Below are 24,442 nucleotides of genomic sequence, written 5' to 3'. Positions count from 1 at the left end.
CAATGAGGTTCAGAACTTCAAAGTGGTTCCTGATGTTCTCCTTGAAAGTGGTGGGTACATCCTCAAGATCATGTCATGGAAGCTGAATAGCTTTGTTTTCCCACTTTAGCTTGATTTGGAACTTGCACATGAGCAGTCATGAACTGTTCCACAATCGGCCCCCAGGCATGTCTTTGCTGTTATAACTGAGCTCTTCCACCTTGTTGCACCAATAATGTAATCAATTTGATTTCTGTGTACTCTCTCTGGTGAATTCCATGTGTATAGGCGTTGCTTTGGTTGTTTGAAGAATGTGTTAGCAATGAAGAGATCATTGGCTTGGCAGAAACTAATAAGTCGTTCTCCTGCTTCGTTTCTGTTTCCTAGGCCATATAGGCCAAGTGTGTTTTCCTCCTTATCTTTTCCAACTTTGGCATTCCAGTCTCCAACCACCAGCATCACATCTTGCTTGCATGTTCTGTCAATTTCAGACTGAACTTGAGCATAAAACTCATCAACTTCCTCTTCTTCTGCATCAGTTGTTGGGGCATAGACTTGAAGAACTGTTATGTTAAAGGGTTGTTCATGAAATCTAATTGATATTAGTCGTTCACTGACCACATTGTACCCAAGTACTGTCATTGCTATATCCTTCCTGACTATGAAAGCAACAGTGCCCCTTCTTTGTTTTTTGTGTCCTGAGTAGTAAACAGGATGATTTTCTGACTGAAAGTGTCCCGTTCCAGTCCATTTTAATTCACTGATGCCCAAGATGTCAATCTGTAGTTGATTCATTTCATCTTTCATTGTGTCGAGCTTCCCCATATTAATGCTTCTTGTGTTCCATGTTCCCATTGTAATTCTGTCTTTGCAGCTTTGGATTTCTTTTCCCGCACGGCAACATCAGCTGCTAGACGTCCAAAAAGCTTTAGTCTAACAGCGTCATAAACACCATTGGTACTCTGAGAGATCCTCAGCTCTTCCTCAGTAGCATGTAGAGTACCATCCAACCTGAGGTGCTCATCATACAGCACTATATTGTCAATCATTCTATTTAGTCTATCCATGTGGTTTTCTTGGAAAAATACAGGAGTGGATTACCATTGCCTTCCCCCGCGCAGTATGAAACGATGCCTTTGTCGTTGTCACTGAAGTGATCGTCTGCCTCCAGCACCTTCCTATATCGCTGCTTCTCAATATAGGTGCCTGCTTGCTTTAGCTGGGCAGCTGGGATGACCTTCACGCCTTGGGTGACTCTACTGGGAGTATACCTCCCAGCATACTTCGCTCATCTCTCCCAGGAACACCCCGTCCCCGCCACCAAGATGAAGCAGCATAGCAGGACTTGGCGGGGAAGGCTGTAATAGCACCTGTTAATATAGCATTGTGTTAAAATAACATAAACCCTATTCAAACATTGTTGAACCTGCATTCAGATGTCTGTACTGTAGACTTGTATGTGTTTTTGTGTGAATGACTATGCCTGTGTTCAGTTAACAAATGAACCTGGATACAAATGCATGGCACAGATAAAACATGTACTTATCTGTGCCACCTGCCTGTGTTCAACATAACATGTGAATAACTGTACCTGTGTATACTGTACTCAGTGCACGAGTGTTCCAACATAATGTCTGAATGGGGCTACATTCTGTTCAAGGTGTTTGGACTCTATTTTTCTTTGGACGTTGTATGCAGTGTTCTCTCTAATTTTTTTCATCTGTGTGCAGAATGAGTTTTGTTCTGGGTGGCAGTATCAAGGCAGTGTGTACACACATGCATTCAGAGTGGTGATTTCCTGATTCAACCTAAGCGGGATCTAAAATTAACTGAGCGGACATTAAAAAAACTTGTGAGTGTGCACATGCTTTAGAGGGAACACTGATTGTATCTGTTGTTTCTGGTGTGATGATTCTTCTGTTCTGGACGTTCTTAACAAATGTACCTTGTATTTATTTTTCACCCTTGACATACTGATGTGCATATATCATGTACATTCTCAGTTGTTTTGGCTAAGCTTTGCATTTGTAATTCATTTAATCAGTCCAGCCAGCTGCTTAATTTCTTTTGTGTGTGTTTTGAATCCCCTCCATTTTGCTTTTATCTTTTTCTTTTCAGACTTTTCAGAAGAGAACATGCTATTCTGTGTATGGTGTTAGTAGAGCTGTGTAGAGTTAAATTATGAGTCTGAAAGGACATTGTATTATGCATCTAATAATACTATTATTCTTCAACTGCGTTTGGCATTGCTAATTTGCAAGCATCTGCTTCCCATTACAATATCTGATTTTCTTTAATTTTCCTCAGTCATGTTAGGGCAGCACTACACTTTATACAGTAAACACAGCTGCTGCATGTTCACACTTGTTTTCTTCAGCAAATGCATCAAGTATAGAAATAACACGTGTGTACACGTGTCAGAGGATTACAATTAGGTCAGGTTTTCCAGGTGCATGTACACATATATTTAAAGATATTTCTTTAAGATGTTTGCAGTATAAAGATGTTCACAGTATTGGAGATAAACATCATCTGCTAGTTTCTGCCTGTCAAGCAGAGTCATAGCTACAGCTACCACTTTAAAAGTTGCCCTCCTTAAGTTTACTTTCATTCTTGATAGTTTGCTGCTGAAAGCTTAGGTGTAGTACAGTCTCCAGTCACAGAACCAAAATGCATGTCCATAGGTCTTTAAAGAGGAAGTTATGTCGCCCATGCTTTAAGAAACTGCTATGGTTAGAATCCCCTGCAGTTCAAAAAAAATTAATAGCATCTGGGGGTGGGGTGGCAATTGAATTAGAACTGAAATGTGTACGGATGTGGTGTGTGAACCCTCTCCGCCCCCTGCACTATCTTCCTGATTAAAGTCATTCCCATTCCTCAACTGCTCCTTGCTTTGCAGGGGAAATCTTACATGGCTACCAATAGAGCTTTCCTTTGTGAAGCAAATAGCACTGTTAGTAGGTTGTCTGGTTTTAATTGGAAAATTGGTGTGGGGGAATGTTAATCTTCCCCTCCATGCTGCAGTTCCATTTCCTAGCCCTGCATTACTTGTGGTTACTATTACTTTAAAAAAGGAAGAAAAAAGATGGGCGACCCTAATCTCAGATCTCCTGCATCTTTTCATAGGAACGTAGGAAGCTGCCATATACTGAGTCAGACCATTGGTCCATCCAGCTCAGTACTGTCTTCACAGACTGGCAGCGGCTTCCCCAAGGCTGCAGGCAGGAATCTTTCTCAGCCCTATCTTGGAGAAGCCAGGGAAGGAACTTGAAACCTTCTGCTCTTCCCAGAGTGGCTTCATCCCCTGAGGGGAATATCTTGCAGTTCTCACACATCAAGTCTCCCATTCATATGCAACCAGGGCAGACCCTGCTTAGCTAAGGGGACAAGTCATGTTTGCTACCACAAGACTAGCTCTCCTCTCATTGATGCATTGCATACATTTCCTCCTGCTTTTTATTTTGCTGTGTTATTAATTTTGCACATGCTGTCTACCATCAAAAGCCTTTATGAAAAACTGTTTTTAATGAAACATGACACTTAGAGTTTTTAGTTCTAAAAACACATCCTGCTTCTATTTCTTTTTTCTTTTTTCCAGAAGTATGCTCCATTGATTTAAGTGGGGCTCCTTCCCTAGAAGTGTGATTAGCATTGCAGTCTTACATGTGCTACCATGTTTGCCTGGATCCATGTACTATGCACATCTGCACTTTCGTGGTTCATGGCTAGAACACCAGCTGGGTTTTGCAGAACTCATACTTTGAAGTTGGGGGAATTACTTGAGTGCTAGGGGAACCCTTTCCCTCTATTAGTGGGGGAAGCAGAGAGCTAATTATGCAGCAAAGTGAGCACCAAACTAGCAAGTGTGAATAACTTTGGATTGGGTCTGGACAGTGAAGCATCACCCTAGAGTACCCCAGAGGAGCAAAATAGAGTCAGAAGGCAAAAACTTTTTAAAAGAAAGAAATGCATTTTATTAAAAGAATACAACACAGTAAACAGATATTGAGTATTGGTTCCACTGGTCTTGTGGTAGCAAGCATGACTTGTCCCCTTAGCTAAACAGGGTCTGCCCTGGTTGCGTATGAATGGGAGACTAGAAGTGTGAGCACTGTAAGATATTCCCCTTAGGGGATGGAGCCACTCTGGAGCAGAAGGTTTCAAGTTCCCTCCTTGGCATCTCAAAGATAGGTCTGAGAGAGATTCCTGCCTGCAACCTTGGAGAAGCTGCTGCCAGTCTGTGTAGACAGTACTGAGCTGGATGGACCAATGGTCTGACTCAGTATATGGCAGCTTCCTATGTTCCTATGAGAGAAATAAGTTGATACTTCTCCTGGTATGTTATAGTTGAGGTGAAGAAAAGAATGTATCCCAAGCAGGGAGATCTAGAGTTTCACACTGCAGTGACCTTCGGTGCAGGGGCAAAGAAGCTTCAAGGTTGCCAGGCTGGCACATTGATCCAAGAGTCTAAAGCATATGGATACTGGGCTGACACTGGATGCCTATCTGGAGTTTGCACTGTGTGTGCTACAAGTTGAGTCTAAAGGATAGGGGTGAATACAAAGGCTTATGCCTGTGGGCTCCCCAGAGGCATCTGGTGGGCCACTGTATGAAACAAGATGCTGGACTGGATGGGCCTTGGACCTGATCCGGCAGGGCTGTTCTTATGGCAGGTGCTTGGCTGAGAGGTTTGAGAGCAGTATGGGGCAGAGTTTCCCCTGGCAGTTCCACCACATCTGGAATACATTGGGTTTTAGGTGGTTAGGTAAATTATAGGATGGTTCAATCAAATGAGAGAGAACAAACAAAAGGTCTTATGAATGTAAAATTTCAGGTCTTAGAATTGTAGTAGATATGATAAGAACCTTTTATTGAGAGTCAGCAGAGTTGTGTGAGTGGAGGCAAGGTTCTAGCCATGCCAATTCAGTCAGTGGCTAGGAGTTGCTCTAATTGCATACAATGTGGTCAGTTGGTTTGCTGGAACTTCTCCATTGTTCCAGGATCCTTGTTTGCTGGGCTGGCAATTTAGCTTCATTATAAATGCAAGAACAGTGGGTTCACTTTATGCTTTCCCTAGACCTAGAGCGCAAGAACCCTCCTGTGTGAAATGGAGGATTACCCTCAAAGCACAAGCTTCAGTCCGCACAGCTTTTCCCCCCCTGGACTAAGATGGAAGTTAAATTCCAAGGTTATAAGAAGTGCTCTAGCAACAACTGTATGACATTAATTGGAAGAACGAACCATCCTATCAATTCGGTCAAGGAACAGTTTTCCTTCTTCCACTCCCCATTCAAGCTGTAATTTATTAGTTGCTTTCACTACTAATATGTTGATGATTCCCCTCATGTGAATGCTACCCAAAAGCTCTTTCCCATAATGAGAATCGCTTATTACATGCATCAGCTGGAAGATGTGCAGCATTTGTATACTATTACTAGTAGCCCACAACAAAGTGCAGTGCTGGCATGGGATGCTGTGTGCATTTATGCAGATGCATACAACAAGATTGCCACTGCTTCCATGAGAACTGTGACGATCAGGAAGAACTTTGCGTGGGAGCCAGCCAGCAATGTCTGAGCTGACTCTAAATTACATTAGTTCAGGGGGCCAGTGTAGAAGAGTGGATTGCATATTGGGACTGAATATGGGAAACCTAAATTCAAAACTTCACTGCCATACAATTCCCTTGTAGCAACTTCTGGCAGGATGGATCTGTTGTGAAAACAAACCAGCTGCTAGACAGCTTGTATGCTTTATGGCAGTAGTACTTATTCTTGTAGCAGAAGATGCAACTTGTACATTGAGTAGTACAATAAACTATAGTGGGATGGCTATCTATCCTTCTGTTAGGCCTCCTGTTCTTTAAGAACAAGCAAGAGAGTTATTTGCAGGGGCGTATCTAGGGTGGGGCGGGCAGGGCATGTGCCCCGGGCGCCACTTGAAGGGGGGCGCCATTTTTAAAATTAATTTTTTTTAAAATGGCCACCAAAAACAAAATGGCCACTGTGCATGCTCAAATGGCCTCGGTGAGGCCCTAGGCCATGCCAGCCTCGCAGAGGCCATTTGAGCACGCGTGGTGGCCATTTTGTTTTCCGCGGCCATTTTTAAATTATATCTCTATCTATCTATCTATCTATCTATCTATCTATCTATCTATCTATCTATATAAATAAAAATAAAAATGGCCACCGCACATGCTCAAATGGTCCCTGAGAGGCCCTAGAGGCCAGCGAGGGGAGGGGGAACCGTCTGCAAAGGCTGTCACATTTTCACTTTATTAATGTTAGTTTCCTTGCATGTTGCGTTTCTTTTTCTGTCAAGTAGTAATGGTCCAAAAATAGTTTTTCTATTGTTACTCTGTTTTCACCTGGGATACCCTCCTCACTTGTATTTCCTGAAATACTGTGGGGGAACCTTTGCAGACCCCATGGCCTTTAGGAAGCCCCCCAAAGGGGCTACAGGTAATTTTTTTTAAAAAAATTAATATAATATATGTCAGTGTACACATATTCAGATTGGCACTATGTACAGAGAATCAGGGCTTGTGAATACTGAGCTGAAGCTTATGAGCTAGGATTGTATTCATTTGCTCTTACTTTGCTTCTTGTGATAAGTGAGTTAAATGTCATGTCTTAATAATATGGCTATTAATGGTGAGTTTGTCTTTGAATCAGTGTGAAATCCTTAGTATTAAGGCCCACTGGGAGTCTTTTGCTCTCTTTCTCTCATTTTAAGTGTCTTTCTGAAATACTAGAATACATTCCGAGCAGTGACACAGTCTGCATATCCTTTAATTATTTTCAGAGTATCTGGGAAAAGTCAAATTCTCCATTTATTTTTAAAACTTATGTAATAGTGCTGTTACAATGCATAGTAAAGAATTAGACAGGCACTTCTATTTAGTTTCCCAAGTACACCTCCACATAGTATTTGGGTATTTCATGAGCCCCAGCATACGGAAATTTGTAGTTTTCCAGCATTTTTTGGTCTGGCTACGTCCACTGCTAAATAGTTTTTGAAATATTAAAAGATTAATGAGCTTGACTTGTATTTTTCAGCTGATATGATGGTAAAGTTATCTGAAAGATGGGTGTCAGATGTTTGGACAGGGGGCGCAATTTCAGTGCTTGCCCTAGGCGCTATTTTCCCTAGATACGCCTCTGGTTATTTGAGAGGTGTTGTGTTGTTATTTATTGCATCTCCATTACGGAAAAGTGGAACTGTTACATTTCTGTTATGCAGCTGTTAAAAGCACAGAAAACTTGCTGGGGGGAAATGAGCAAATTCTAGGCAAAATGGAGTACATTGAAGTCCTGTTGATCTTAATGGGAGAGATTTCATCACAAGCTTAACTCTCCCACTGAAATCAATGGATCTGCAAAGTACTTGTTAAACTTATACACTGCTTCTTAATAATGTCCTCAAAAGGATTAGCAACAAAATAAGATTAATGATACAATGAATACCATTATAAAACACTCAAATGCGACACTAAAATCTAGGGCAAGAATAAATATATTTTTCTAATTTAAAACACAGCTGTAATCAGAATTTGAGTAAATTTTGGCAAAGCAAATACCTTATAGAGTCTAGAACATGGCTAGTTCTGTCAGCTTCTTAAAGACAGAAAGGGAAGTGCAGGCTTCCTTGAGCAGGACATTCCATAACACACATACAGAAAACCTAAAGCCACTCATTTTTCCCATAAGATGTGAAGGGCATGCTTAGAAGGATCTCCCTGCAAGATCTTAGTGTCCAGCAATAATGTTGGTAACCCACATTAAACCTGGATGTGAATGACTGTGTGAACCAGGCTGGTGTGTTTTGCATGTAGAAGGTCCCTTGGCATCTCCAGGAGGTTTTTCACACATGGTTCTATGCCTCGGGGTATCTGAAGAGCAAATCTTCAGAGAAAGCAGAAGCCCTGGAGTTTTTTCCAAAAGCTGTTGGATACAGAGGATTTTTTAACCCCAGACATAAATCGGGCTAAGCCAGAATTCGCAGCCTCCCTTCGGAGAAAAACAGAGCCCTGTCTGTCTTGGTCCCTGATAGCCCACAGGGAGGTTGGGTTAAATCCAGCGAATATGTGGACTGGTGCACTCCAATCAGGAGTGGATTCAGGGTTGGGGGAGCCCTGTCTGTAAAACCTCCAGAAGGGCAGGGAAAGATTGCGTTCTGAAACCCTGAAGAGATGCTGACTGTCATTATAGAAAATGCTAAGCTAGATGGGCCAGTGGCCTGACTTAATATAAGGTAGCATCATATGTTAATCAATACTCCTCCTCACTTTTCGTCATTAGATTATATTTATATACAGTATTTATATACAGTTTTTCAACAAAAATGTTTTCAAAGCAGCTTGCATAGCAAAAGGCTTGAGAATGAGCAGATGTTTCCCCTGTCCCAAAGGGACTCACAGTCTAAAAGGAAACGTCAGCAACAGCCTCTGGGAAGGATGCTATGCTGCGTGGATAGGAGCAGTTGTTCACCCCACTGCGAAATATTAGAGAGCCACCATTTGAAAATGTGCCTCTTTGTCCAGTTAGCAGGGGTAAGATCTGCTTTGCCACAAGCAGAGAACAAAATGAACAAAGCATACTTCATGAAAAGGTGCCTGCAGGCAAGGAAAAATTCATCAGATCAGTCCCAATGATTCTAGTGAGTCAATTCTTTTCCCACAAGCTAGTTGGAGTTAAAGATAAGTTTCCCCCCAGTTCCAAATATAACAATTGCATTAAATACTTCAGCCCCTCCCACCTATACATTTCCTTTTTAAAAAAGTTATACATCTAAATGTGAGTGAATTAAAAATTCAATTGCATATTTTATCCTTCCTGCTTTTACTTATTATTGTCTTCTTCCACCATTCTACCATAACACTTTCCGTCCTGCTTACTTCTAAAGATCATTTTATTGCTTGTGCCTTCCAAAATGTCTAAGTGGTGGTTGTGGCATCTGCAGGCCAGGAATGATTATAGACTCACTTTGTGGTGAAACTCTGCAATTTCAGCAGTAATCAATCATATCAAAGTGACAGCAGCCTCATGTACTGTACCTTCTCCTAGATTTTTCCCCCCTTTGGAGGTAAATGTTTTGAAGGGCATCACTGTTTCTTCCATAAACTGGGGTTAAACCTCTCCCTAGAGTTGCCAGCTGATCAGAAACTAACCAGCTTGGAATGCTTTCGTGCCTTTAGCAGCAGCTTGATGTACAGACATTAGGAGCTGATAGTATTTATCTCCATGATGCAAGAAGCTTCACTTGCTATTATCTGCCTATCAAGCTGATTTCAAAGCACAAACCTACAATAGTGCCAACCCAATTCCGACCCAAAGTATTGGGTTTAGAACAGGCGTTAAGACTTGGTGAAGAAGGTGAATCTTTCCCACCTTGTGAGGTCCATGCAATTTTTGCTACATAACATTACTTGTGCCTGACCTGAACTTTCAAAAACCTAGCCACCTAAATAGTCCAGAAAGGTCGAGTGTTTTTGGAGTTTTTCAGTGGAAAGCCATTGGTCTCAGATAGATATTTGCTGCTTTTGGTATGTGGTAATTGATTGATTGATTGATTGATTGATTAAGTGCCATCAAGTCGGTGTTGACTCTTAGCGACCACATAGATAGATTCTCTCCAGGATGATCTTGTCTTCAACTTGACCTTTAAAGTCTCTCCGTGGTGCATTCATTGCTGTCGTAATCTAGTCCATCCACCTTGCTGCTGGTCATCCTCTTCTCTTTCCTTCAACTTTCCCCAGCATTATGGACTTCTCCAGGGAGCTGGGTTTTTGCATAATGTGTCCAAAGTATGATAGTTGGAGCCTGGTCATTTGTGCCTTGAGTGAAAATTCTGGATTGATTTGTTCTGTGCTCCATTGCTTGTTTTCTTGGCTGTCCATGGTATTCTCAAAAGTCTTCTCCGGCATCGAAGTTCAAAAGCATCAATACTTTTTCTATCTTGCTTCTTCAAAGTCCAGATTTCACATCCATAGAATGTCATGGGAAGAACCATTGTCTAAACAATTCTAATCTTTGTAGGTATAGACACACCACAGCATCTAAATATCCTTTCCAAGGCCTTCATTGCAACCCTACCAAGTGCTAGTCTGTGGTGTATTTCTTGACTTCTGGATCCTTGACTGTTGATAGTTGATCCTAAAAGGCAGAAGCTATCCACCATGTCAGTGTCTTTATTATCAATTCTGAGGCTGGTTGCTGTACCCACTGTCATTAGCTAAGTCTTCTTTACATTTAGTTGTAGTCCCATTTTCCACTGTGCTCCTTAACTTTCATTATTAGAGCTTACAGATCATCCACATTCTCAGCTATCAGAGTGGTGTCATCAGCATACTGCAGGTTATTGCTGTTTCTTCCTCAATCTTTAAAACCATGCTCATCTTCTTCCAATCCAGCATTAGCATTCACTAAACCCATTCTTACAACCAAAAGCTGGGTAAGAGGGACATCCAGTCAAGCTTTCACAACTATGCCTGCTCCTGAAAACCAGTTGTGTGCATCAGCAAAAATTAGCAGTACAGGAAAGTAATTATGTGTTAGCTGTGATATGGGTAGGATAACATGGGACTTACTTTCCTTCCACCCTAGATAATCTGCTGGATAAACGATATCAGTTGTCCATGCCATCCTACCCAGATCACAGCTAGCACATGATCACCTTCCTGTCCACCTACCTTAAGTTTTACCGACACATGACTAGTTCTCGGAAATGCACAGGTCTGAACGTCTAACAATCTTCCTATCCAGCTTTTGGTCATGAGAACAGGCCCATTATTTGAATTCCTGATCAAATTCAAATTAAGCTAAAAGCAGTAATACTATGATTACTTTGCCTTGCCTGCCATATCTAAAGACTGAAGAGTAGTTTTGAGCCTTCTGGACTGCTCTATTTGTAAAAATTTGGAGCTGGCCTTTTCTGCAAGTTCTCTTAGCAAGACTAGCAATCTCCTAGGAGTCGAAGCAATACAATCTGCAAGCTACTGCAAGCTTTTATCTAACTTGCAAGGTACAGGTAAAGTGTGCTGTTGAGTCGGTGTCATTTCCTGGCGCCCACAGAGCCCTGTGGTTGTCTTTGGTAGAATACAGGAGGGGTTTACCATTGCCTCCTCCCACACAGTATGAGATGATGCCTTTCAGCATCTTTCCTATATCACTACTGCCCAATATAGGTGTTTCCCATAGTCTGGGAAACATACTAGCGGGGATTCGAATTGGCAACCTCTGTCTTGCTAGTCAAGTCATTTCCCGCTATGCCAATAGGTGGCTCAGCTTGCAAAGTAACTAACTACATTTTTATGAAGAATTCCACTTTGATCTAACAACTCAGGTTCTGCAAAAACTTACTGCTGTTTAATATTGCTTCCAGACTAGATCCCTTTAGAGCTGCTGAGGCATTGCCATTAGTTGGAGTTGGAGCTGGAATTAAAATGGAGGTTCCACACAGCACTGAGTATACCACCGTATTATCCACTAATGCCTTTACCCAGTGACCAAGGTCCTCCTATAATGTCTACTAACAAGTAAATTCCATTCACCAAATGTCCTTTCTAATATGAATTAAAAGCTTCTTGTTTTAACATTCAGCCTGCTTTAAATAATGCGGGGGCGGGCTGGGGGGTTTCCACTATTTTTACAGCTTTTGTCTCCTTGAAGTGCAAATGATTTTACAATGATGTTGTATAAATTACAAAATGCATTGTGGAATATATTGTAAAAGAGCCTAGCTTTTCAAAGTGTTAATACGTTCACGAAAGACCTGAGGTGTGTGGATAGTTAAGAAGTCCAGCTTTTGCCCAACATTCATTGAAAATTAAAAAAAAAATTTTTTTTTTAAAAACTTCCATGAAAGTTAAACTGACAAGACAACTGGAAAAGCTCCAAATCAGATGCTTATTAATACTTTGCTCAATTTGTTGCCTGAAACTAGCATTCGAAATCAATTGCATTTTAAGAGCTTGAAGTAGGTAAAAACAACTCACATGCTACAACCTGACAAAAATAGCATGTCAAAATTTATTAAAACAAATCTGGGCCAAATGCCATCAAAGGGGAATTTTCAGCTGAATTCTGGGTGGATTTTGAAGGAGACAGAAGCAAATTAGCATATCTTTTTCACAGCCCTCTTCATCTTTTGCCACCACCTGTTTTCAGTGGTGGCCGCAGTGCTTCTCCTGGTGGTTACCACCTGGTAGCCACAATTTTTTCTCCCAGAACCCTCCACACCAGTGTTTCTCAAACTTTTTGGAGTCAAGGACCGCTAAATTCTTCGTGCAGTGTTTCAAGGACCGCTACATTCTTCATGCGCAGTTTCCCGACCAGGAGTTAGTAAAGGGGTTTCAAGTCTGTCTGTCTGTCTGTCTGTCTGTCTGTCTATCAGACTTCTATACTGCCCAAAACTTGCATCTCTGGGCAGTTTAGAATGAAAATAATATAAGCATTAAAATAATAAAATTTGGAATCTTTTGCAAACATGGAATATTAGGGGTTCTTAACCTTGGGTCCCTCAGTTAAACTCCCATAACCCCCAACAACAATGGCATTTGGCCATTATGGCTGGGGATTATGGGAGTAGAAGTCCACCAACGTCTGGGTACCCAAGGTTGAGAACCCCTGAATCTAAAAGCCTGGGTGAACAAATTTGTCTCCAGTATGTCTGGAGTGGAGGTGCTTGTGATTACTCAATGGAGAGGGGATGTTGGGCCATTAGAAAAATTCAAAAGCTACATGGGGCCAATGAAAACAACATACAAGCAAGCCCCACTGATGCAAGAGGGAAACAGTGTTCCCTCTCAAGGCGCCTCGACCACAACAGGCAGCTGGGTTTCAATCAACCAACCTTTGGCTGCAAACAATGAGCATGCAAGAACCAGCAGCCCTTCAAGTGGCGCCCACTGCCATACTTTTTCCTCCATGCCCCCGCATCGCATACAGTTTGAAGCTGTAAAGATAGGGAATAAGATAGCTGTAGGAAGATCTCAGCAGCACGTGGAGGCAAGGCACAAGAAGGGTCCCATGCCTCCGTGATACTCTTCCTCTTCCGTGCCATGTGCAAAATTGAGGAAGTGAGTGCCTTGATTTCAGTTGGGGGTGGGTTGACTCCCAGTCAGGGACCGGCACTCAACCCTTCGGGGACCGGCAGCGGTCCAGGGACCGGTGGTTGAGAAACACTGCTCCACACAATGCAACATTATTACATAGTGTTGTCCAAGTGGGATTCGGGGGCGGGGGGCGGATTGTAGCTGCCAGTAGCAATGCTGCCTCTGTATTCTCCTGCAGTTGGTTTCTCCCCAGTTAGTCCGTAAGCCAGGCCTTCAAATTTTGGCCATTTGTCCCATCATAATGCTCATAATGACTTTCGGCAACATCTACCCTACTAGAGATGGGAAATCGGTGATAGCATTGTTGCATTATCAGCCTTCTCTATGTTATCCTCCCTACTTTATCTCTACCCTCAAACAACCCCCAAACCCCCTGCTAAATGAGCAAAGAGGCACCTTTTAAAAGTGGTGATTCTCTCTTATTTATTTACCTTTCTTTACTGCCAAAAACAAATGTCTCCTGGCGGTTTACAGAAAAGTAAAACAATAAAACGACAGATTAAAACCAGTTTTATCATACATCTGGTTTACACACTGAAAGTGCAATAACTGGTATGCTATCACTTATTTTCCATCTCTAGGGATGTAGACCTTGTAAAAATTCACAATGAGCATTTGCCCCCCACAGGTGGTATCAGCCTCCCCAGCTGGCTCATGAACTATATCTCTAATTTCTCCTTCCCTCCTGAAAAACCTGCAGAAGTGCCCTCCATTATCTCCATCTGTGAATGGGACAGTGAAAGGCAGGGGGAGGCATTTCAGCTCGCCTCTAAAAAAGACTCATTTCTATAGCTTGTATTTCTAGTGTCAGAAAATATGGCCTGTTCTCATGGCATAGGACCCTTCAGACTGCCCATTGTATAGGCATAAATAAGGGTCCCTCATTATTGGAGGGCATAGGGATAAGCAAAACTGTAGTTCAAATAAACCTTAGTTGACATTATTATTATTTATTCACAAAGTCAGACAGGTGTTATTGACTGGTTTGTATTATCCAGACATCGAGTCTTTCCCAAGGACCTGGGAATGGCTGAATTTTATTGTCATTGCTGTTGCTGTTGTTATAGATATCGTTGCAGAATATAGGTTGTTCCCAGTAAAGTTGCTTTTTGTAACTGGCTGATGGTGATTTCTGTGGCCCCTATGGTGTTGAGGTGCTCTTCAAGGTCTTTTGGAACTGCACCCAGGGTGCCAATTACCACTGGGATTATTTCGGTCTTCTTCTGCCACAGCCTTTCAATTTCAATTTGTAGGTCTTTGTATTTTGTTATTTTTTTCTATTTCTTTTTCTTCTATTCTGCTATCCCCTGGTATTGCTATGTCGATTATTTTGACTTGTTTTTCTTTCTTCTTGACTACAGTTATATCTGGTGTATTGTGTGACAAATGTTTGTCTGTTTGTAGTCAGAAGTCCCATAATATTTTTACATCTTCATTTTCTTCAACTATTTCAATTTTATGGTCCCACCAATTTTTGGCTACAGGTAGCTTGTATTTTTTGCAGATGTTCCAGTGTATCATCCCTGCTACCTTGTCATGCCTTTGTTTGTAGAAAGTCTGTGCAATCTTTTTACAACAGCTGATTAGGTGGTCTACTGTTTCATCTGCTTCTTTACAAACACGACACTTGCTGTTTGTTGTTGATTTTTCGACTTTTGCTCTTATTACATTTGTTCTTAATGCCTGTTCTTGTGCAGCCAGTATTAAACCCTCTGTTTCTTTCTTCAAGTTGCCATTCTTAAGCCCTTGCCAGGTCTTGGTGATGTCTGATTTTCCACTTATATTGTGCAAATATTGGCCATGCAGGGGCTTATTTTTCCATTTTTCTGCTTGGTTCTTGACTTGTTCTTTCTTGTAGGCCTGCTTTCTTTCATTGGTGTTGAATAGTTTCTCGTTCTTGACCATTTGAAGTGCATCTTCTTCACTGTCCTTGATATATTCTTCAAGGCCTCTTTTCTCCTCCTCTACTGTTTGATGGACTTTCAGCATTCCTCTTCCACCTGAGCTGCGAGGGAGGTATAGCCTATCTACATCAATGCGGGGGTGCAGAGCATGATTGATGGTCGTCATTTTCCTGGTCTTATGATCTAGCGTCTCTAGCTCCACCTGGGTCCAGTCTATTATTCCTGCAGTGTATCTGATAACAGGTATAGCCCAGGTGTTTATGGCTTGTATGGTGTTCCCCCCATTGAGTTTGGACTTGAGGATTTTTCTAACTCTCCTGATGTATTCACTTCCAATTTTTCTTTTAACTTCAGTGTGTGCAATGTTATCAGCTTGGAGAATGCCCAAGTATTTGTAATGTTCTTTCTCTTCCAGGTTCTTGATCTTGCTTCCATTGGGCAGTTCTATTCCTTCTGTTTTTCTTATTTTTCCTCTGTTCATTATTAATGCAGCACATTTGTCTAGACCAAACTCCATTGCTATATCGCTACTGAATATACGGACACTGTTTAGCAGTGATTCGATTTCTGACTGGACTTTCCATACAACTTCAGACCGTCCATGTACAGTAGATGGTTGATTTTACTTGATGTTTTAGATGTTTGGTATCCGATGTTTTGTTTAGTATTTGTGAAAGTGGGGTCATGGCGATTACAAACAACAGAGGAGATAGCGAGTCCCCTTGGAAAATGCCTCTTCTAATGCTAACCTGTCCAAGTGTTTCGCCATTGATTGTTAACTGTGTACTCCACATGCTCATTGCTGAATGTTTTTGCTGACACCAGTTGTTTCTAAACATTTTAGTATCCATGTGTGAGGCAATGAATCAAAGGCTTTCTTGTAGTCAATCCATGCAACACTTAGATTTGTTTTTCTTCTCTTACAATTTTCTAAAATCATTTTGTCAATCAGCAGCTGGTCTTTTGTGCCTCTGGTGTTCGGACAATTTCCTTTCTGTTCTGGAAGCTGTTTGTTAGTTAATAAGTGTTGCATCACTTCATCTGCTATTATTCCAGTTAATAATTTGAAAATGGTTGGCAGGCAGGTTATAGGTCTATAATTACTTGGAACTGCACCTTTTGCTGAGTCTTTCATTAGGAGATGAGTTTTCCCAGTTGTTAGCCATTGTTCAATATCACCTCCTTGCAAAATGTGATTGAACTGTTTTGATAGTTGTTTATGAAGGCTTGTTAGGTGTTTAAGCCAAAAGCCACGCAGTTCATCGTCGCCTGGAGCAGTCCAATTTTTAATTTTCTTTGCTCTTTCACTTATTAATTCTGGTGTTATTATTAGATCTTGCATTTGTTGGTTACATTTTTTTACCTCTTTCATCCAGCCTGCTTTTTTATTATAATCTATTGGATTGTCCCATAACTCCCGCCAGAATTGCACTGTTTCTTCTTTATTTGGTGTTTCTTTGTTTCTTGCAGTTTCTCCTTCTATGCTTTGGTAGAAACGTCTCTGATTCGACTGGAATTGGAGATTCTGCCTGTGTTGTGTAATTCTGGCTTTGTATCTGCTAATCTTCTTTGACACTGCTGTTATTTGCTACTTTATTATTTCCGGGATTTCAATAATTTTCCTTGAATCTAGGTGGTATTTTTGGATCAGATACTGTTTGGTGTTTTCATTCTTCAGCTTCTTGTCTTTCATATCTTTCAATTTACTAGCATCTGATCTAAGCCTGGAGATTATATTTTCTAATCTAATCTTCCATTTAGGTGATATACTACTTTCTTTTTTTACAGGTCCATTGATCTTATATCCGAGCTCTTGTGTTGTTATTGTTGCTGCACTGTACTTTAGTTGGTTTGTTTCTTGCAAATTCTTGGTTGTTATTTCTGCAAGTGCAGCATTGACATCTTTTAATGCCTGAGCAAGTTGTTTTTTGGCAACTGTTTTTAGAGCTGGAAGTCGAACCCTGGTGGTTGTTTGGTTCATGTGCTCAGTTATTTTTGCTTTAGTTCTTGTTGCTTTTCTGTTAAACGGCATTCGGGTTTTTGCGGTGAAGGCAAAGGGGAGGTTGCCTGGTTTTGATTTTGAAACAGTTCAGCAACAGTGGCATCCTCTATTTCCAACACCTCCTCCTCCACCTGCGCCTGAGCAACTGCTTCAGTTGGTGGTAATTCTTCTTCCATATCTTGAGCCTGTGTTGCTCTTTGCAGTTCTTCCAGCTGAACTCCTGTGAATACTTGATTTCTTATTATGAATCTTCTCTGGTCTGCTAGTCTTTGTTCTGGTATTTCTGTAGTTGGATGCTTCTCTTTCCAAATTTGGTATATTCTTTTAAAATAACCTCTTCTAGTTGGACTAGACTTGTAATAGTAGATCATTATTTCCTTGTTGGCATTTTTCGTATATTTTTTCCGGTTAAGCAACGTTTCTTCCAGTAACCTTGCAGTCTCCAGCCCTGGTTGCTCAGCTGAAGATCCTGAGTCCTGTTGCCCGCTTGCCACCAGATGTCCAGGGACTCTAGCACCTGGCACGGTCCTTGTTGACCTGGGCGACGACCGATCCGGTATAGATTTATTAAAGTTATGTCTCACCATATTGTTGATGGGAGAGGCACTCTTTGTCTGGCTCCTCTGGTGAGACCTGTCCAGTATGGTTGGACCTCTGGCATAGCTCCTCAGAGCACGCAAGCCCCACAACCACGCCAAGGTAATGCCTCACTGTGGGCTGCTATTATCATCATCATCGTCATTATTATTATTAATAATAATAATTCGATTTCTATATTGCCCTTTCAAAAATGGCTCAGGTTGTTTTATGCAGAGAAATAACAAACAAATAAGATGGAAACCTGTCCCCAAAGGGCTCACAATCTAAAAAGAAACATAAGATAGATACCAGCAACAGTTACTGGAGGTACTGTGCTGGGGGTGGATAGGGCCAGTTACTCTCCCCCTGCTAAATAAAGAGAATCACCACGTTAAAAGGTGCCTCTTTGCCATGCTATTCAAAGTATTTTGTCATGGAGAAATGCAATAAACCGTTTTCCATATTTCTGTTAACAATTTATATCCTGATTTGGAACAGATGAGTCAGCTTTCAAGTTGCGTACTACGTTAACTTACTTGAGCGAGACGGAAACAATGCAATCTGAGGGCAATAGTTGGCACATACAGTATTTTTGAACCAGTTAGCATGCTGTCATCAAGAAGTAGCAAATAGCCACTTTGGGGCCATTTTTTGTTGAGAAAAATGGCACAGGGGGAAATGTTAATCCCCCTCCCCACAGGCCATGGTCATTAGCTGAATTGGGAGCCCCCATGGCTGCTTTTTTAATATCAAAGGGGGAAGTTCTGGCTTACTTTCAATGTTAAACCCATCTATTAATCGTAGACTTAATAAAACAATTAGTTCCAGAAATGCAGTTCACATGTTTTATTAAGGGTATGTGGGGATACAGATGGCAAATGTTTAGTTGGGCAAGGCAATAAATCTTAGCTGGTGTTCTAGGCAAGAATGAGGCTAGCAGCAGTTTAGCTTGAAGTCCTAATTAGAGATTGGTTGGCTTGGCTAAGGTGCTGAGACCAGAGCCTGGTTTAAGGCCTGTTGTGAAAAGGGCTTGAAAAGCAGGGTGGGAGGCAGAGAAGCACTGAGGAGATTCAGAAGGGCAAGAGGTTAATTTACCTGTCCTTCTCAGGTAAGTTGGTTTGTGCGTTGCACATTGGCAAGGAGGCTTCTTCTTGGGGATCAGGCAGGAAAAGCGAAGAAGAGGAGCACGGAGCGAAGAGCTACAATTCGTGTGCATGGGAGTCCGTAGGCTAGTGATCCAAACAGATTCCAAATCCATGTGCTTTGGCTAGAGGTATATATACCTTGAAACGTGCCCTGAGGGAGTTTCTAAGCCGTTCTGCTTACCCAGAGGGTGGCAGATTTCATGAAAGACAATGTAATATATTGCCACTCAAACTTAGTTACTCTGAGGCTATCTTGCTGAACAAAGGCAGGAAGAAACTATGTAAATGTGATGTACATGGTGAATAGGACTGTACTTGGTTGACTATCTTAAGACCAGGTGTGGAAAGTTTACATATCTGTAATTTTTACGGTCCACTCCACTGAGTCCTTACCAGCTAATTTGTTAATTCAAAACGGATTTGGGAAATGTGCTGCCTTTTCTGCATTACTCCCAAGAGTGCTTCATTATCTCTTGTAGACGTCAGTGAGTTGCCTTTGAAGTAGGGTCTGAATAGCTTGGCATTCTTCATTAGCGAGGCATGGGTGTGTCCTGGTTTCCGCCTGTCTTGATAGTTTAGACCTGAAGGCACGCTGCCAGCATAACCTGTGCCATCTACCTGCTTTGAGCCAAGAGTCAATTTCTTTTGACTAGGCCAAGTAAAGTGGGTATGAGGATCATGAGACCACGAGCCAGTGCGATTGAGTTATTTGGACAGAGGGGTACTACCGGTAACTGTGCTACCCCAAAATATGGCTTGTTGGCAACAACTGCCAGTTTGGGCCCTTTCTCAGGCCCCCATTCACCCTGCTTCCTCTGCCTACTGAGCCCTTCTATGACAGCAGAGCCACTCAGCCAATTATCTTCAGGGCTTCACAAGCACCACCACCACCACCACCACCATATTTCTTAACATATTTCTAAGTTTGTGCCCGTTTGTGACCGTTATTTAAGAACAACAAAACTGGTCTAACTGCATTCACAAACTCTCAATAACTATGAGCCCTGACTCAAGGCTTTCAACCTTGGGACACAAAAATATTGTTTTGTTGGATGGCAGCCAGCCTTGTACTTATCTTGTTCTTTTAATCTTTCCTCAACAATAAATCTCTGGAGGCCCTTAGTTATTTTTGTATTTTTTCTTTGTGTTTTGTCAGTATCTAGATGGTAAGGGATTTTGTGGTGTCAACAGCAGATGAAGCTTCTGGCTGAGCTGAAGTGATGTTTTGGAATATTTACAAACATTTTATCTGCTGCGGGAAACAGTCACCACTAGATATATGCCTTGTATTGGGTCAGACGATTGGCTAGGGATGTGCCCGGACCGGTCCGGAGGCCATTCTAAAGGCCTCCGGACCGGTCCGGACCTGGGCAGTTCGGTTCGGGTGGGGAGGTTGCTTTAAGAGCGGGGGGAGGGTTTACTTACCCCTCCTGCCGCTTTCCCGCTCTGGCGCCTGTATGAAAAGCTCCCAGGAGTCCTCTGCGCGTGCTCACACATCACAGAGACGTGAAGCGCGCACACAACGTGTGCGTGTGCAGAGGACTCCTGGGAGCCTTTCATAGTGAAACGGGGGAATGGGCGGCAGGGAGGTATCCTGCCGCCCCAATTACTACTAAAATTACGGGCTACAGAGCGGGAAAGCGGCGGGAGGGGTAAGTAAACCCCCCCCGCTCTTAAAGCAACCCCCCACCCCTGTGCCGGACCGCAGTTTGGCTGTTTCGTGCACACCCCTACAACTGGCTCATCTAGGTCAGTACATTCTACACTGAGTGGCAGTTGCACTCCAGGGTCTTTCTGTCCCTATCTGGAAAAGTCAGGATTTGAGCTATTTGGAAAAGTCAGGCTTCTGCATGTAAGGTAGATGCTCTATCATTGAGTGTTTTCCCATAGACTAGTATATGCAAATACCAGAATATTTGTAACAGTCTGTTTCTGTCACTTGAAGTTATAAATCAGTTTAACTGACGAAAACAGGAGGGAAGCATAAGGGCTGAGCCATGGGAAGCAGTCACTAGGAGCACTTCTCAGCCATTTGGGGTGGCTCTCAGAATGAGCCAATTATAGAACATTCACTTCCTGATATAGATCTACTTCCAGGGTAGCCTCCTATCTCAGAAGTAGAGTGCAAGCAGCTATGTGCACACAGCCCCCAAGGAAGATATGGTGGCCCCCAAGGAATTCAAACTGAATGTCCTATGGTAGTCTCCCATATTAGCAAGACTTTTCTCAAAAATTGTGCTATTCCCCCAAATTGGAAACAAAGTCTCAAACATCAAATTTTTAGCCTACTTTCCAGTAGGCGTATGAGATCACCCAGCATTCTCTCTGTGTGTCTGTGCGTCTGTCCGTGTGTCTGCCCCCCCACCATTAACTTCACAATGTACCAATATGAACCAATATGAACCAAACTGGGTACAGTTGTAGGGATACATAGGGACACCTCAATGGTGTAGTTTGTGATGATGTCACTCACCCCAATCCAAGATGGCGGATGCATAAACCTTTGAGGCACAAGTGGGCTCACTTGTGAACTTCCTGACTGATTTGAACCAAATTTGCTACAGCTGTAGGAACACAAAGGGATGCCCAAATGGTGTGGTGTGTGATGATGTCTTCCACTCCAATTCAAGATGGCGTCCGTGTGAACATTTGAGGCGCAAGTGGGCTAATTTGTGGACTGCCTAACCAATTTAAATCAAATTAGGTACAGTTGCAGTGAGTGACACATAGGAACACCTCAACAGCGTAGTTTGTGATGATGTCATCCACCCCAATTCAAGGTGGTGGATGCATAAACTTTTGAGGCGCAAGTGGGCTAACTTGAGAACCACTTAATTAATTTGAACCAAATTTGGTACAGCTGTAGGGACACATAGGGACACCTCAACAGCGCAGTTTGTGATAATGTCATCCACCCCAATCCAAGATGGTGGTTGGATGAACATTTGAGGCACAAGTGCACTAATTTGTGGACTGTTTAACCCATTTGAACCAAATTGGGTACAGTTGTAGTGAGTGAAACACTGGGACACCTCATTGGCATAGTTTGTGATGATGTCATCCACATCGATTCAAGATGGCGGATGTGTAAACATTGGAGGTGCAAGTGCACTAACTTGAGGACTGTCTAACCAATATGAAGCAAATTTGGTACAGTTGTACTGAGTGACTACACCTCAATGGTGTAGTTTGTAATGATGTCATCTACCCCGATCCAAGATGGCAGATGCATGAACATTTGAGGTGCAAGACATCTAACTTGTGGACCTCTTTGAACCAAATTCAGTCCAGTTGTAGAGACAGTGAAAGGAAAGTAGGCTGATTAATTCTTACTAGAACAACTTGTTCAAAAGGTAATAGAAAGGAACCTTCTAACTATTGCCTAGTCGGTCTTATGGATGTCTCCACCAAGTTGTATATTCATCACCTTTCATCACCAAAGTAAGTTGGAGGATTGGGCAGAGATGGCAGTCTTTTATAAAGGTCATAGTACCACCTTGAAGGCCTTGATTCAGAAATATACTAATGACTCCCCAAAACCACCTCTTATGTTGTGTTTATTGACCTTATGTCAGGCTTCGATTCAATTGATAGATCCAGACTGTGGGAGAAGCTTGAGAGAACTGATATTGACATGTGGCTTCTCAGGCTATTGATTGAACTAGGGTGAGTGGCTCAACATGGGTATTTATCTGACCCTATTTTATTTAAAAGAGAATCAAACAGGACTATTTATTGGCTCCCCTTTTAATTTAATTTTAATTAATATCATTTAATATCATTTAGTCCATAGAGGCATAACCACCCCCCCGCCGCCTTCGCTCAATGGATGCTAAGTCTCAAACCTGATATATTCTGATGATATGACTCTTATTTCTTGTGCTGAGATTGGGCTCAGAAGAAGGTTGGCCTGATTGGCCAACTATTGTGAAAAGGAAAAACTGAGGATCAATTATGATTTTAAAAAAACAGTGGTGGTCTTCGGTAGTGAAAGCATCAAGCACAGGTGGTCAGTCAATGCTCAGCAAATGGAGCAATGCTCCCCCTTTAAATATCTGAGTGTTTTATTTCCAGAAGTCTCTGGCATGGAAGGTGCACCTCACTGTAGCCTTAACAACAGCCCAATGTTCTGTGGGAGCTATTCTAATTTTTTTATTCCTGGGTGGGTGGGTCAGCTAATAGCTCCTGCACCGCTGCTCTCAGGGGAGGAGGGAAGAGGGGGAAAGGTCTGCTCCGCTCCCCCACCCCCGCAGCCACCCACCGGCTGCGGTAAGATTGGTTTTTTTTAAAAGCAGAGTTTTGGTGGGGTTTATCCTGGGAGGGAGGGTGTTGTTCATGGCTGGGTGGTCCAGGTGCCCAAATTACCTAGGTGCGCCCCGCATCATTTAGTCATATCTTGTTGTTTGTACTGTTTGGAGGCGAACTGGTGGACAAACATACTATCTTACATCCTACAATTATATTCTTTGCCTCTGTTAGAGAAACTCAAATTTTGGAGTAGGGGAAAAAAATCCATGACTGGCTCCTCAAGTGGGATGCTAGTTGAGATGCTGGTTTGGTTCAGTTCTAGAAGTTCCAAATTGGTGTCCCCATTGTAAGTAAAGATGTGCATGAAATGAATTTTTAATTCATTTCAAATTCAAATTGAATTCTGAAAATTCATTTATAATTTGAATCTGATTCAAAATTTTGATTCAAATTTGAATTGATTTGACTGTGTTTTGGCACATTTTTAAACCAACCAGGGGGCCTGAATGGTTTTTAGCCTGCTTTCCAGTAGGCTCATGAGATCACCCAGCATTGTGTGTGTGTGTGTGTGTGTGTGTGTGTGTGTCCATGTCCCTATCAACTTCGCAATGCCTGTACCAATATGAACCAAATCGGGGACAGTTGTAGGGACACATAATGACACCTCACGGAATAGTTTGTGGTGATGTCCTCCACCTCAATTCAAGATGGTGGATGCGTAAACTTTTGAGGCGCAAGTGGGCTATCTTTTGAACCGCCTAACCGATTTGAATCAAATTTTCTACAAATGTAGGGACACATGTGGATGCTCCAGTGGCATAGTTTGTGATGATGTAATCCATTCCTACTTAAGATAGCAGACATGTAAACCTTTGAGGTGCAAATGGGCAAACTTGCGAAAAGATTTGAATCAAATTTGCTACAGCTGTAGGAACACCTCAATGATGTAGTTTGTGATGATGTCATCCACCCTGATCCAAGATGGAGGACATGTGAACATTTGAGGCACAAGAGGTCTAACTTGTGGACCTCCATCTGAAAATTTTTTTACCCAGTTGTAGGGATAGTGAAAGGAAAGTAGGCAGATTAGTTCTTACTAGAACAACTTGTTTAAAAGTGCTTAAAGGCTCTCAAATCTTGAATTGATTCAAGCTGAATTTTGAAAATTCAGTTCAAATTGAATCAAATTGTCATTTTAAGGGGTGATGTGATTCAAATTTGAATCTCACTAATCACCTAGATTTTAGTCAAATCGATTCAAGTTCGAATCCATTTGCACATCCCTAATCGTAAGAAACATAGATTGTTGTTTTTGTTGTTGTTATTTATTCGATTTCTATACCGCCCTTCCAAAAATGGCTCAGGGCGGTTTACACAGAGAAATAATGAATAAATAAGATGTATCCCTGCCCCAAAGGGCTCACAGTCTAAAAAGAAATGTAAGATAAGACAGACACCAGCAACAGTCACT

General features: G+C 42.0%; 1 protein-coding gene and 1 long non-coding RNA gene across 12 annotated transcripts in view; both read left to right on the top strand.

Moving 5' to 3' along the window:
- ATP8A2 (ATPase phospholipid transporting 8A2) overlaps window positions 1–24,442 on the top strand; it is a 595,211-nt gene that overhangs the window by 47,425 nt on the left and 523,344 nt on the right. The gene's annotated exons all lie outside the window — the stretch shown is intronic.
- LOC128350211 (uncharacterized) overlaps window positions 1–24,442 on the top strand; it is a 41,727-nt gene that overhangs the window by 16,213 nt on the left and 1,072 nt on the right. The window lies entirely within an intron of this gene.

Source organism: Hemicordylus capensis, chromosome 3 (assembly GCF_027244095.1).
Source record: "Hemicordylus capensis ecotype Gifberg chromosome 3, rHemCap1.1.pri, whole genome shotgun sequence".
Taxonomy (NCBI): Eukaryota; Metazoa; Chordata; class Lepidosauria; order Squamata; family Cordylidae; genus Hemicordylus; species Hemicordylus capensis.
Note: the sequence above shows the minus strand (reverse complement) of the source record. Positions and strands in the feature narration are given on the sequence as shown.